Genomic DNA, 12,046 nt, shown 5'->3' on the forward strand with positions numbered 1-12,046 from the left:
TCTGGACTCTCAATTCTATTTGTTTATCTATATGTCTGTCCTTATGCCCAAATCACACTGTTTTGATTATTGTAACTTTGTATTAAATTCTCAAATTGGAAAGTGTAAGTTTTCCAACTTTGTATTTCTTTTTAAAAATTGGCTTTGCGGGATCCCTGGGTGGCGCAGCGGTTTGGCGCCTGCCTTTGGCCCGGGGCGCGATCCTGGAGACCCAGGATTAAATCCCACATCTGGCTCCCGGAGCATGGAGCCTGCTTCTCCCTTTGCCTATGTCTCTGCGCCTCTCTCTCTCTCTCTCTGTGACTATCATAAATAAATAAAAAAAATAAAAATAAAAAAATTGGCTTTGCAATCCTGGGACCCTTGAATTTCATATAAATTTAGAATCAGCTTGTCAATTTCTGCAAAGAAACCAGCTGAGTGCTGTTGTTGTTGGTGGTGGTGGTTTTAAAGATTTTTATTTATTATTTATTTGAGAGAGAGAAAGCAAGAGAGCACAGGCGGTGAGGGTGGGGGGGGGAGCATCAGAGTAAGAGGGAGAAGCAGGCTCTCCACTGAGCAGAGAGGGGCTGGTCCCAGGACCCTGGGATCATAATCTGAGCCCAAGGCAGACATTCAACTGATAGCCACCTAGGCACCCTAAAACCAGCGGAGTTTTTGATAAGGATTACACTGAATCTGAGATAAATTTAGAAAGTGTTGTCAGGCAGCCCGGGTGGCTCAGCGTTTTAGCGTCGCCTTCAGCCCAGGGTGTGATCCTGGAGACTCCGGATTGAGTCCTGCATTCTGGCTCCTTGCATGGAGACTGCTTCTCTCTCAGCCTGGTCTCTGCCTCTCTCTGTGTGTGTCCCTCATGAAGAAATAAATAAAATCTTAAAAAAAGAAAAGTGTTGTCATCTTAATAATACTCAGTTTTTGATCCATGAACACAGGATATCTTTCCATTTAGCTCTCCTTCAATTTCCTTCAACGATGTTTTATAGTTTTTAGTTACTACTCTTATACTTCTTTTGTTAAATTTATCCCTAAGTATTTTACCTTTTTTGATGTTATTATAAATGGAATTCTCTTCTTAATTTTAAGATTGGTCATTTCTAGTATGTAGAAATCCCTTTGATTTTTGTATTTTGATATATTCGCAACCTTGCTGAATTCAATTATTAATTCTAACAGTTTGAGTGTGTGTGTATTCTGTAGGATTTTCTACACACGATCATATTACTGCAAGTAAAACCTTTTATTTCTTCCTCTCTAATCTGGATTTCTTTTTCTTTCTTAATTTCCCTGGCTAACCTTCAGGTACAATGTTGAATAAAAGTGGTAAGAACATATATCCTCATCTTGTTCCTGATCTTAGTGGGAACGTATTCAGTCTTTCACTATCAAGTATGATGTTAGTTGTGGGTTGTTTGTAGATGCCTTTTATCAGATAGGTGGAGTTTCCTTCTATTTCTAGTTTGTTGTGTGTTTTTATCATGAAAGGGCACCTTACATTTAATTTAAATGGATCATTTGCTTGCTCTGTAGAGCAAAATGAATTGTAGCAGAGTGAGGTCTCTGCTACACAGAGAGAGACAGGTTAGGATGCTACTATGATAACCCAGGTGAGAGATAGTGATGGCTTGCAGTGTTCGGGGTAGGGGGGGAATGATGTAAGAGTGTAGAAACTGGGCAGCCCTGGTGGCTCAACGGTTTAGTGCCGCCTTCAGCCCAAGGTGTGATCCTGGAGACTCAGGATCAAGTCCCATGCACGAAGCCTGCTTCGGGCTCCCTGCACGAAGCCTGCTTCTCCCTCTGCCTGTGTCTCTGCCTCTATCTCTCTCTCTCTGTGTCTCTCATGAATAAATAAATAAAATATTTTTTAAAAAGTGTAGAAACTAGCCCAGTGGTAATCAGAATAACAATAGATGCTAAGACAATAGGATTAATAGAACTTAGTGACAATTGAATGTAATATTGGGCATATCAGATGTTGTCCTGCCCAGATCCTCTTTACTAGGCTGGTACAACCCCCAGCTGCTGTGGGTGTTGGGTGATAATGGCTCACACTCATGCTTCTCTTTTTAATTAATTAATTGAATTTCTTTTTAATTAATTAATTATTTTTTAAGTTAGCTCTAGATCCAACATGGGACTTAGACACGTGACCTTGAGATTAAGAGCCACATGCTCCGGCAGCCCAGGTGGCTCAGTGGTTTAGCGCCACCTTCAGCCCAGGGTGTGATCCTGGGGTCATGGGATCAAGTCCCACATCCAGCTCCTGCTTCTCCCTCTGCCTGTGTCTCTGCCTCTCTCTCTATCTCTGTGTCTCTCATGAATAAATAAAGAAAATCTTAAAAAAAAAAAAAAAGAGCCACATGCTCTTACTGACTGAGCCAGCTATGTGCTCCAAGGATTCTGATCCTCGAACTGCCCACTGGGAGTGAAAAGTTTTCCCTTTGCCATGATGAATTCAATTATTAATGGAAGCCATATATTAAGCTGTTGAAATTGACTATGATAATTTGTTCCAAAAGTTTACCAAGCAAATTGCAAAAGGTATTTGAAGATAATGGAAATATTTGTGGTTAGAGAGTAAAAGAAAATAAGTCCTCAAAAGTTATGTTACTTTATGGGGTGATGGAAATAATTTATATCTTGATTGTGGTAGGCTACATGACTTTCTACTTCTGATGGCTGTTTGAATGTGCCTTGCAGACTTTCAACTGCAGGAAGCATAATTGACCAAGGGCCCTACCTGCTGGGTCCGGGCTGCCCAGAAGGTCAGCTTTAGCTCAAAGACTCCCAAAGGCCTTGACATCTGATCTTTCTTTAGATTTCCTAACATTCAAGGATACTCTCAACCTTTTCTCTTTGTTTTTTTTTGTTTGCTTTTGTTTTTTTCCTCTGGATGAGGTTGGCATTGTGATCAGATAGTTCACCCAGCTGTTCCTGGCTCCCTCCTCATTTCTGCTATAAATATTGTCCCTCCCAAGAAATCCTTGCATGTGGGCAGCCCAGTAGCTCAGTGGTTTAGTGCCGCCTTCAGCCCAGGGCATGATCCTGGAGACCCGGGATCAGGTCCCACATCAGGGGCTCCCTACATGGAGCCTGCTTCTCCCTTTGCCTGTGTCTCTGCCTCTGTCTGTCTCTGTGTCTCTCATGAATAAATAAATAAAATCTTTAAAATAATAAATAAATAAAAAAGAAATCCTTGCATGTTTAATCTCATATTGGCATCTTATTTTTGGATGGATAACTATCCAAAATCCAGGTTATTTATGTATAAACTGGACTAACACATTTGTCAAAACTAGGATAAAGGATAAATTTCACTGTATGTAAATTATACCTCAATAAACTTAACTTAGGGTGGTTGCTAAGTGGCTGAGCGTCTGCATTCGGCTCAGGTCATGATCCCAGGATCCTGGGATTGAGTCCTGCATCAGGTTCCTGGTCCACAGGGAGCCTGCTCCTCCCTCTTCCTCTCTCTCTGTCTTCGTGAATAAATAAATAAAATAGTAAAAAAAAAAAAAAAACTTGACTTTATTAAAAAATGTTAGTTTTAAACATTTATCAACAGCAGGTAAATCATGACTGTTCTCCACTCTATTTGAATCATCCATTGCCAAGCCCATGTCCTGGAATGCTGAAATTCCATATCACACAATGACCACATTGAGCATCTACTCAAACTTATAATTTGCTTGCTCAGGTGCTCCCCATGTCTGCCTGTCCTGGTCTCAGGGTTAGCCAGAAACACAAATGTTTACAACCAATATACAAGGAAAAGGTGAGAGATCAGGGCATGGGAGAAGAGTGCCCAGGCTAGACAGAGAAACACCTTAGAGTCCCTCCATTATCTGCTCAACAATTAGGTTTCTGGAACACGTGTAGTTCTTTTTTTTTTTTTAATATATATATTTTTTTTATTCATGAGGGATACACAGAGAGAGAGAGGCAGGGACACAGGCAGAGGGAGAAGCAGGCTCCATACAGGGAGCAAGATCTGGGACTCAATCCCGGGACTCCAGGATCATGCCCCGGGCCAAAGGCAGGCACTTAACTGCTGAGCCACCCAGGGATCCCCCATGTAGTTCTTTAAGGACTGAACTGAACTCAGACAATTTGACTGGGTGGGTTTTCCTTTTTTTTTTTTTTTTAATTTAAATTCCAGGAAGTTTACAGTTCTGTACATCACCCTGTGCTCATCAGGAAGAGTATATTCTGTAATGCCCATCACCTATTTAGTCCTTCCCCCCACCCCCCTCCCCTCTGATAACCTTCTGTTCTCTATAGTTAAGAGCATTTTCTGGTTTGTCTCTTTTTTTCATTTGCTTGTTTGTTTCATTTCTTAAATTCCATATATGAGTGAATAATATGGTATTTGTCTTTCTCTGACTTATTTCACTTAGCATTATATCCTTTAGATCCATCCAAGCTTTTGCAAATGGCAAGATTTCATTTTTTATGGTTGAATAATATTCCTTTATAAATATATCACATTCCTTTATATATATATCCCTATATATACATGTGTGTATATATATATATATATATATATATATATATATATATATCTTTGTTATCCATTCATCTTTTGATAGACACTTGGATTGCTTCCATAATTTGTTTTTTGTTTTTAAAGGTTATTTATTTATTTATTTATTTATTAATGAGAGACACAGAGAGAGAGAGAGAGAGAGGCAGAGACACAGGCAGAGGGAGAAGCAGGCTCCATGCAGGGTGCCCAACGTGGGACCCGATCCCGGATCTCTGGGATCACATCCTGGGCTGAAGGCAGCGCTAAACCGCTGAGCCACCCGGGCTGCCCTGCTTCCATAATTTGGCTATTGTAAATAGTGCTGCAGTAAACATAGAGGTGCATATATATCTTTTCAAATTAGTGTTTTTTAATTCTTTGGTAATTCTTTGGGCTTTTATATGCAGAAGTGTGTGAGAGCCATTTGTCCTTTGTCATTCAGAAAACAAAACAGATAACAACAATGAAAACACATTCAGCAAGCATAGCTATTTCACCAAGAAAAAAGCCAAAGCTCTTGCTGTATATGACACCATGTGATACTGCTCTAAGCTACCCATCTGCCTTCATATTCTAAGACTCTTCTTCCCCCTTGCTAATATTTCTCCAGTAAAAATGGATTCCCTGCTATTTCTTAAATATCCCAAGCATACTCTCACCATAGGACATTTGCATTTACTTTTCTTTTCTTTCATTTATTTATTTTTGTTAAGTTTATTTTCCCAATGTGGGGCTGGAACTCATGACCCTGAGATCAAGAGTCGCGTGCTCTACTGATTGAGCAGCCAGGTGCCCCTTCATTTACTTTTCTTTTCTTTCTTTTCTTTTAGAGAGAGAGAGAAAGAGAGAAAGAGCAAGCAAGGACAGTGAGGAACAGGGGAAGGGAGAGACAGAGAGAAAGAATTTTAAGCAGTTTCCATGCCCAGCGTGGAACCCAATGCAGGGCTCAATTTCACAACCCTGAGATCATAACCTGGACTGAAATCAAGAGTTGGAAGCCTAACAGACCCTACCCAGGGGCCCCTGCATTTACTTTTTTATCTATCTAGAATTCTTCTTTACATGGCTCTCCCTCTCCATTAAAGCCCCTGATCAAATGTTAATTTCTTAGAAAGGCTTTTCCTGACCATGTTGTCTAGAATAGCACTCCTTCCCTAATATCTCACTCTATTATTTTATCCTTCTTTATCCTCTTCATAGCCTTATCATCCCCTGATATATCATATATTTATTCACTTATCTGTTGATTTTCTGCCTCCTCAGTCAGAATATAATTCCACAATAACAGGAAATTTTTTGTTCACTGCTATATCAACAGAACCAGTGTTTGGCACATTGTTGGCACTCATTAAGAATTGATTGCATAAATGAATCTCACTCTCATGTCTCCTTTCTCTTTCTTCTTCAGGTCCTCTCAGTAAAAACAAAACAAAACAAAAGTTAGCAAGACAAGAATCTTAGCAAACAGTAGACCTCAGCCACAGATTTATCTGGGGCCTTGAACATACTGCCATGCTCTATTGAACAAGTTTCCTGGGGCTCTTTTATTTTTTTTATTTTTTTTATTTTTTTTATTTTTTTTTCTTTTTTTTTTCCTGGGGCTCTTAAGAATGACTCTTTCAGTTCATTCAACCACTGTCATAAAATCCTCAATGTCCTTGACCCATTTTTCTTTTCACTCTATTTATGTGGAAAAACCTTAATCCTGGATCAGTCCAAATGATTGCTTTTCTGTATCCTGGCGGGCTGCAAAGTTCTATTGAGGGAAAATCATTCAACTGGGTAAATCAATGCCACTTTAAATTCATGGTTACTTATTTCAAGCAATGAAAACAGGATAAATAAGAAAAATAATAGCTAAATGTTTATTCCTGAAAATGATATTAATACCTTTTTTTTTTTTTTTAAGATTTTACTTATTTATTCATGAAAGACACAGAGAGAGGCAAGAGACAGAAGCAGGCTCTATGCAGGGAGCCCAACACAAGACTCTAACCCAGGATTCCAGGATCAGGCCCTGAGCCAAAGGCAGACGCTCAACCACTGAGCCACCCAGGCGTCCTCGTATAAATACCTTATATACATTAATGCATTTAATATTTATAAAACATCATAAAGTAGATATTCATTGCATTTTATTGATTAAGAAATGGAAGCATAATAACTAGCCCAAAGTCACACAACTAATAAAGGACAGAGTCTGAATTTTCAACTCAGGCATTCTGATTTTATCACTTGAGCTTTTAACCTTTCCTGCCAGACAATTTGATTGTTTCCCTTGTCAGCTCTGTCTCTACCACCAACTATAACCAACAGGGCTACTTTGTTGCTTAACTTCCTGGGGTACTATTTATGTCTACATTATGAGCACTACTGAGAGGAAAATTTATAGCCTTAACTTAGATTTTAAAAGAAAAAAGACTGAAAATCAGGAACTAAGCAACTCAAAAACTTAAGAAACTAAAAAGTAAGAAAGCAATAAGTTCAATGAAAACTAAGATAAGTAAATAATACACATAAGAGCAGAAATTAATGAAGTAGGAAACAAAGATAAAATTGAGAATATCGGGCAGCCCGGGTGGCTCAGCGGTTTAGCGCCGCCTTCCGCCCAGGGTGTGATCCTGGAGACCCGGGATCCAGTCCCATGTCAGGCTCCCTGCATGGAGCCTGTTTCTCCCTCTGCATGTGTCTCTGCCTCTCTCTCTCTCTCTCTCTCTCTCTCTCTCTGTCTCTCATGAATAAATGGATAAAATCTTTAAAAAAAATTAAGAGGATCAACAAAGCCAAAGATAGTTCTTTGAAAAGAATAAGATTGAGAGATCTATGGCAAGACTGATGAACATAAAAGATAAGATGTCATTAATAAATATTAGGAATTAAAAAGAAGGGGTGCCTTGGTGGCTTAGTCAGTTAAGCATCTGATTCTTGATGTCCAGCTCAAGACTTGATCTCAGGTCGTGATTTCAAGCCCTATGTTGGGTTCCAGGCCCAGCCTGGAGCCTACTTAAAAAAAAAAAAAAAAAGGAATTAAAAAGAAGCCACAACTATAAATACAACAGAAATTAAAATTTCAGAATATTATTAACTATAGTATTGTTTTACTGTGTGCTAATGAATTTGAAAATTTTATTAAAGGGATAAATTTATAGAAAAATATAAAATAGCAAAACTGACTCATAAAACTGGGATGCCTGGGTTGCCAGTGGTTGTCTGCCTTTGGCTCAGGGCGTGATCCTGGGGACCCAGGATCGAGTCCTGCATTGGGCTCTCTGCATGGAGCCTGCTTCTTCTCCCTCTTCCTATGTCTTTCTTTCTGTGCGTCTCTCATGAATAAATGAACAAAATCTTAAAAAAAGAGAAAATATGATTTTAAAAAAGGTTTTATTCATTTATTCATGAGAGACACAGTGAAAAGCAGAAACATAGGTGAGGGAGAAGCAGGCTCCCCTCAGGGAGCCTAACGTACGACTCAATCCCAGGACTCCAGGATCATGACCTGAACCAAAGGCAGATGTTCAACTGCTGAGCCACCCAGGTGCCCTGAAAACATGCTAGTTTTATAACCATTAAAGATAATGAATCAACAGGTAGAAATCTTTGCATAAAGAAAACAATGGAGCCACATAATTTTATAGGCAGGTTCAACCTCTTCCAAACTTACTCAATTTCAACCTTACTCAAACTCATGCAGAGAGAAAAAAGGAAAAAAGGAAACACTCCCAAATCCAAGTTAGAAGGTTAGTTAGCATCATCTTGATACTCGAATCAAAAAAGAATAGTATAATAAAGGAAAAGTAAAGGTTGGCCTCATTTATAAATATAGATGCACATATTTAAAGAAATTTTATTTTAGGGGGTGAAGAGCAGAGGGTGAGGGAGAGAGAGAATCTTAAGCAGGTTCCATACCCAGTACAGAACCAGATGTGGGGCTCAATCTCACAACCCTGAGATCATGACCTGAGCTGAAATCAAGAGTCGGACACTTAACTGAGACACCTGGGCACCCCACAAACTTATAATTTTTTAATTAATGAGAGAGGTACGCTTGTTGTCCATAAAATTAGTGTACAGAAGTGAATTTAGTTTCTATACCTAACAAAAAGTGTAATTCTTAAAAAGATATAATGTAGGATAGCACAAAGATAAAAGTGCTCAGGAATAAATTTAATAAAACATATATAAGATTCTTATGGATAAAGTTAACAAGCTTTTAAAATTTCTATAATTCAAGGGAGTCTGACTGGTTCAGTGGGAAGAGCATCCAACTCCTGATCTTGGGGTTGTGAGTTCGAGCCACATATTGGGTATAGAGATTACATAAATAAAAAACAATTCTAAAATTTAATTTTGTTAATGGATAAGAATACTCAATGTTATAAAGATGTTAATTGTATCCAAATTGTCCTATAGACATGTTGAAATTCTTCTTTTTTAGACATATTGAAATTCTTTTTTTTAAGATTTATTTTTATTTATTTATAATAGACACAGAGAGAGAGAGAGAGAGAGAGAGAGAGAGAGAGAGAGAGAGAGAGGTAGAGAGAGAAGCAGGCTCCATGCCGGGAGCCCGACGTGGGACTCGATTCCAGGACTCCAGGATCGTGCCCCGGGCCAAAGGCAGGCACGAAACCGCTGAGCCACCCAGGGATCCCCCGACCTATTGAAATTCTAATAGGAGTTCTATCTTGTGTAAAAGTGAGTGTAAAACTTAACAGGCTAGTTCTAAAGTCCCTGTGGAAGAACCCAGAGTCCCAGGAACAGCCAAGACACTGCTGAAGAAGGACAAGGTGGAAACTTGTCCTACCAGAGTTATTACAAAACTATAGTAATTAAAACAGTATGGGGGGGATCCCTGGGTGGCTCAGCGGTTTCGTGCCTTTGGCCCAGGGAGCGATCCCGGAGTTCCGGAATCGAGTCCCGCGTCGGGCTCCAGACATGGAGCCCGCTTCTCCCTCTGCCTGTGTCTCTGCCTCTCTCTCCTCTCTCTATGACTATCATGAATAATAATAATAAAAAAGTATGGCATGGATGAATAGTCTAAGGAATTGAATAGAGAATACATGAATAGCCATTTTATGGAAGAAGAAACTTAGCTGGCTATGTATTAGTCTGTTTAGACTGCTATAACAAAATATCAGGGCAGCCCGAGTGGCTCAGCGGTTTAGCGCCTGCCTTGGCCCAGGGCATGATCCTGGAGACCCGGGATCGAGTCCCACGTCGGGCTCCCTGCATGGAGCCTGCTTCTCTCTCTGCCTGTGTCTCTGCCTCTCTCTTTCTCTCTCTGTGTGTCTCTCATGAGTAAATAAATAAAATCTTTTAAAAAATATACCACAGACTGGGTTGCTTAAACAATAGAAATTTATGTCTCATAGTTCTGGAGGTTTGGAAGTCCAAGATCAAAGTGCCAACAAGGTAGGTTTCATTCTGAGGCTTCTCTCTTGGTTTGTAGGCAGCTACCGCCTCCATGTGCTCACTTGACCTCTTCTTTATGTACATAGTGGGTAAATGGGTTCAAGGGGAAAACACTGGGAGTTTAGGGCTTCAACATAAATTTTAGCGCGGGGGGGGGGGAGACACAATTCAGTTGTAGTATCTTATGAACATCTTTTTACTGCCTGATCTCATAAATAATGAGATAATGTAAATTATAATAAAATGAAACACCATTTTACAGTCACCAGGTTATGATATTAAGGGTTGGCAAGTATGTGGAGGAAGGGAACTCATTCACGGCTGGTGGGAATGTAAATCCCCCTGAGATTTGAAAAGAGGATGTATATGCCATATGTCCCAGCAATTCTGCTCCTAGGTATATACACTAGTTTTCAAATTGCTGGGTGCAATCCAATACTAGGTTGGGAAATTAATTTTAATGGTGCTAAAGTATAATTTTCCAAAAGGTAAAATTATGACTGTCATAGAAATAGAAAATAAACAGATGCCAAAAATGTTATTTATATTAATTAATGAGAGCCACGAAAATGTTACAGGAATTCTGTATGAATTTGCTAAGAATCAGGAATGTTGAAATGAATTTGCTGAAAGGCAAAAGTGGTTTATATCCCATAGGTCAACATAATGTTTTTTGTGATATCTTTTCTACAGTGGACAAGATTCATTTTAAACACCTATTCTCTTGCAAAATAGCTTAGTTAATAGAAAGTTAGAGGTCCTTATGGACTCAAATCCTTCCAGAGTCTGCTAGGCAGTGCCCAGCCTTACACGAGAAGGGCACCCAGGTAATTGCTTTTGTTCATTTCCAAGTCTTTGAAAATAATTTTTCTGACAACGGGTCCCTCTTACCTTTTTTGGGAGGGTGGGGGGTAATAAATCGAAAAGAAATAGAAATTCAGTGCCTTGCTGGCAGTAAGTATATAGTTCTGTGAAATTGTTTCAGATATACACATCTATATATACATATGTGGTATCATTGGGTTTGAAGCATAATGTTTTTGTTCACCGTTGGCTGAGGTCAAAACATTTGAAAGCCACGAATGTGGGATATTACGAGGTTCGACAGTCAGACATTGAGTCCCCCCTTCGCTCAAAGTAGGCATCCATCCAAATGCCAGGCTTGGTCAGGCAAACTCAGAAAATGATTTGAGTGAATGGTAAGGAATAAAGAGAAGACAGAAATATCGAATCACGTTGTAAATGAAGCTAATGTTATATGTCTCAATTAAAAAAAAAAATCTGGGATCCCTGGGTGGCACAGCGGTTTGGCGCCTGCCTTTGGCCCAGAGCTCGAGCCTGGAGACCCATTCGAGTCCCATGTCGGGCTCCCCGTGCATGGAGCCTGCTTCTCCCTCTGCCTGTGTCTCTGCCTCTCTCTCTCTCTCTGTGACTATCATAAATAAATAAAAAAAATTAAAAAAAATTTTTTTTTAAAAAATCTCAGGGCAGCCCTGGTGGCTCAGCGGTTTAGCGCCGCCTTCAGCCCAGAGCGTGATCCTGGAGACCCACGGTCGAGTCCCACGTCGGGCTCCCTGCGTGGAGCCTGCTTCTCCCGCTGCCTGTGTCTTTGTGTGTGTGTCTTTCATGATTAAATAAATAAAATCTTTTTTAAAAAATCTCAGAAAAAAAGAATAGGGAGCAGCTCAGCGCCGGGGGCTCGTCTCCGTCTTTCCTTTAACCATGAGGTTCGCTAGGTGCCTGGGACACCCCAAGAGTGGAGAGGGCGTAGGCGGTGTGGGACGGTCCGGCGGGCCAACCCCAGCAGGCAGGAGCTGGGACTTGCAGCCGCGCAGGTCGCGGGCGGCGGTTCCCACACTAGCTCGGGGCCAGGGCCGCTCCCCGCGAGCCGAAGAACACTGCGCACGCGCACAGCCGACCGGCGCTGGCAGCGCGCGAGGAGCGCTCTGAGGCCGGCCTGGCGTCGCCTCCAGCCCCCGGCGGCTCGCGGGGCCCAGCCACCTCCGCCTCGGCGGCTCAGCCGGGGTTCCCCCGCCCTCTCCGCGCAGGCGCGGGTGGCGACTGCGCGCGCAGGCCCGGAGCGGGCGCCGGCGGGAAGGGGAAGCGGCGGGT

General features: G+C 41.0%; 1 protein-coding gene across 1 annotated transcript in view; it reads left to right on the top strand.

Annotated features, from left to right (window-relative positions):
* Positions 1-11,983: 11,983 nt before the first annotated feature.
* The window catches only part of IPP (intracisternal A particle-promoted polypeptide), a 41,628-nt gene continuing 41,565 nt past the window's right edge, over positions 11,984-12,046 (top strand). Inside the window, exon 1 of the mRNA XM_055341628.1 lies at positions 11,984-12,044. The gene's annotated coding sequence lies outside the window, so the exon portion shown is untranslated. The remainder of the gene's footprint in view (positions 12,045-12,046) is intronic.

The sequence above is a fragment of the Nyctereutes procyonoides genome, unplaced genomic scaffold (genome assembly GCF_905146905.1).
Source record: "Nyctereutes procyonoides isolate TBG_1078 unplaced genomic scaffold, NYPRO_anot_genome, whole genome shotgun sequence".
NCBI classification, from domain to species: domain Eukaryota; kingdom Metazoa; phylum Chordata; class Mammalia; order Carnivora; family Canidae; genus Nyctereutes; species Nyctereutes procyonoides.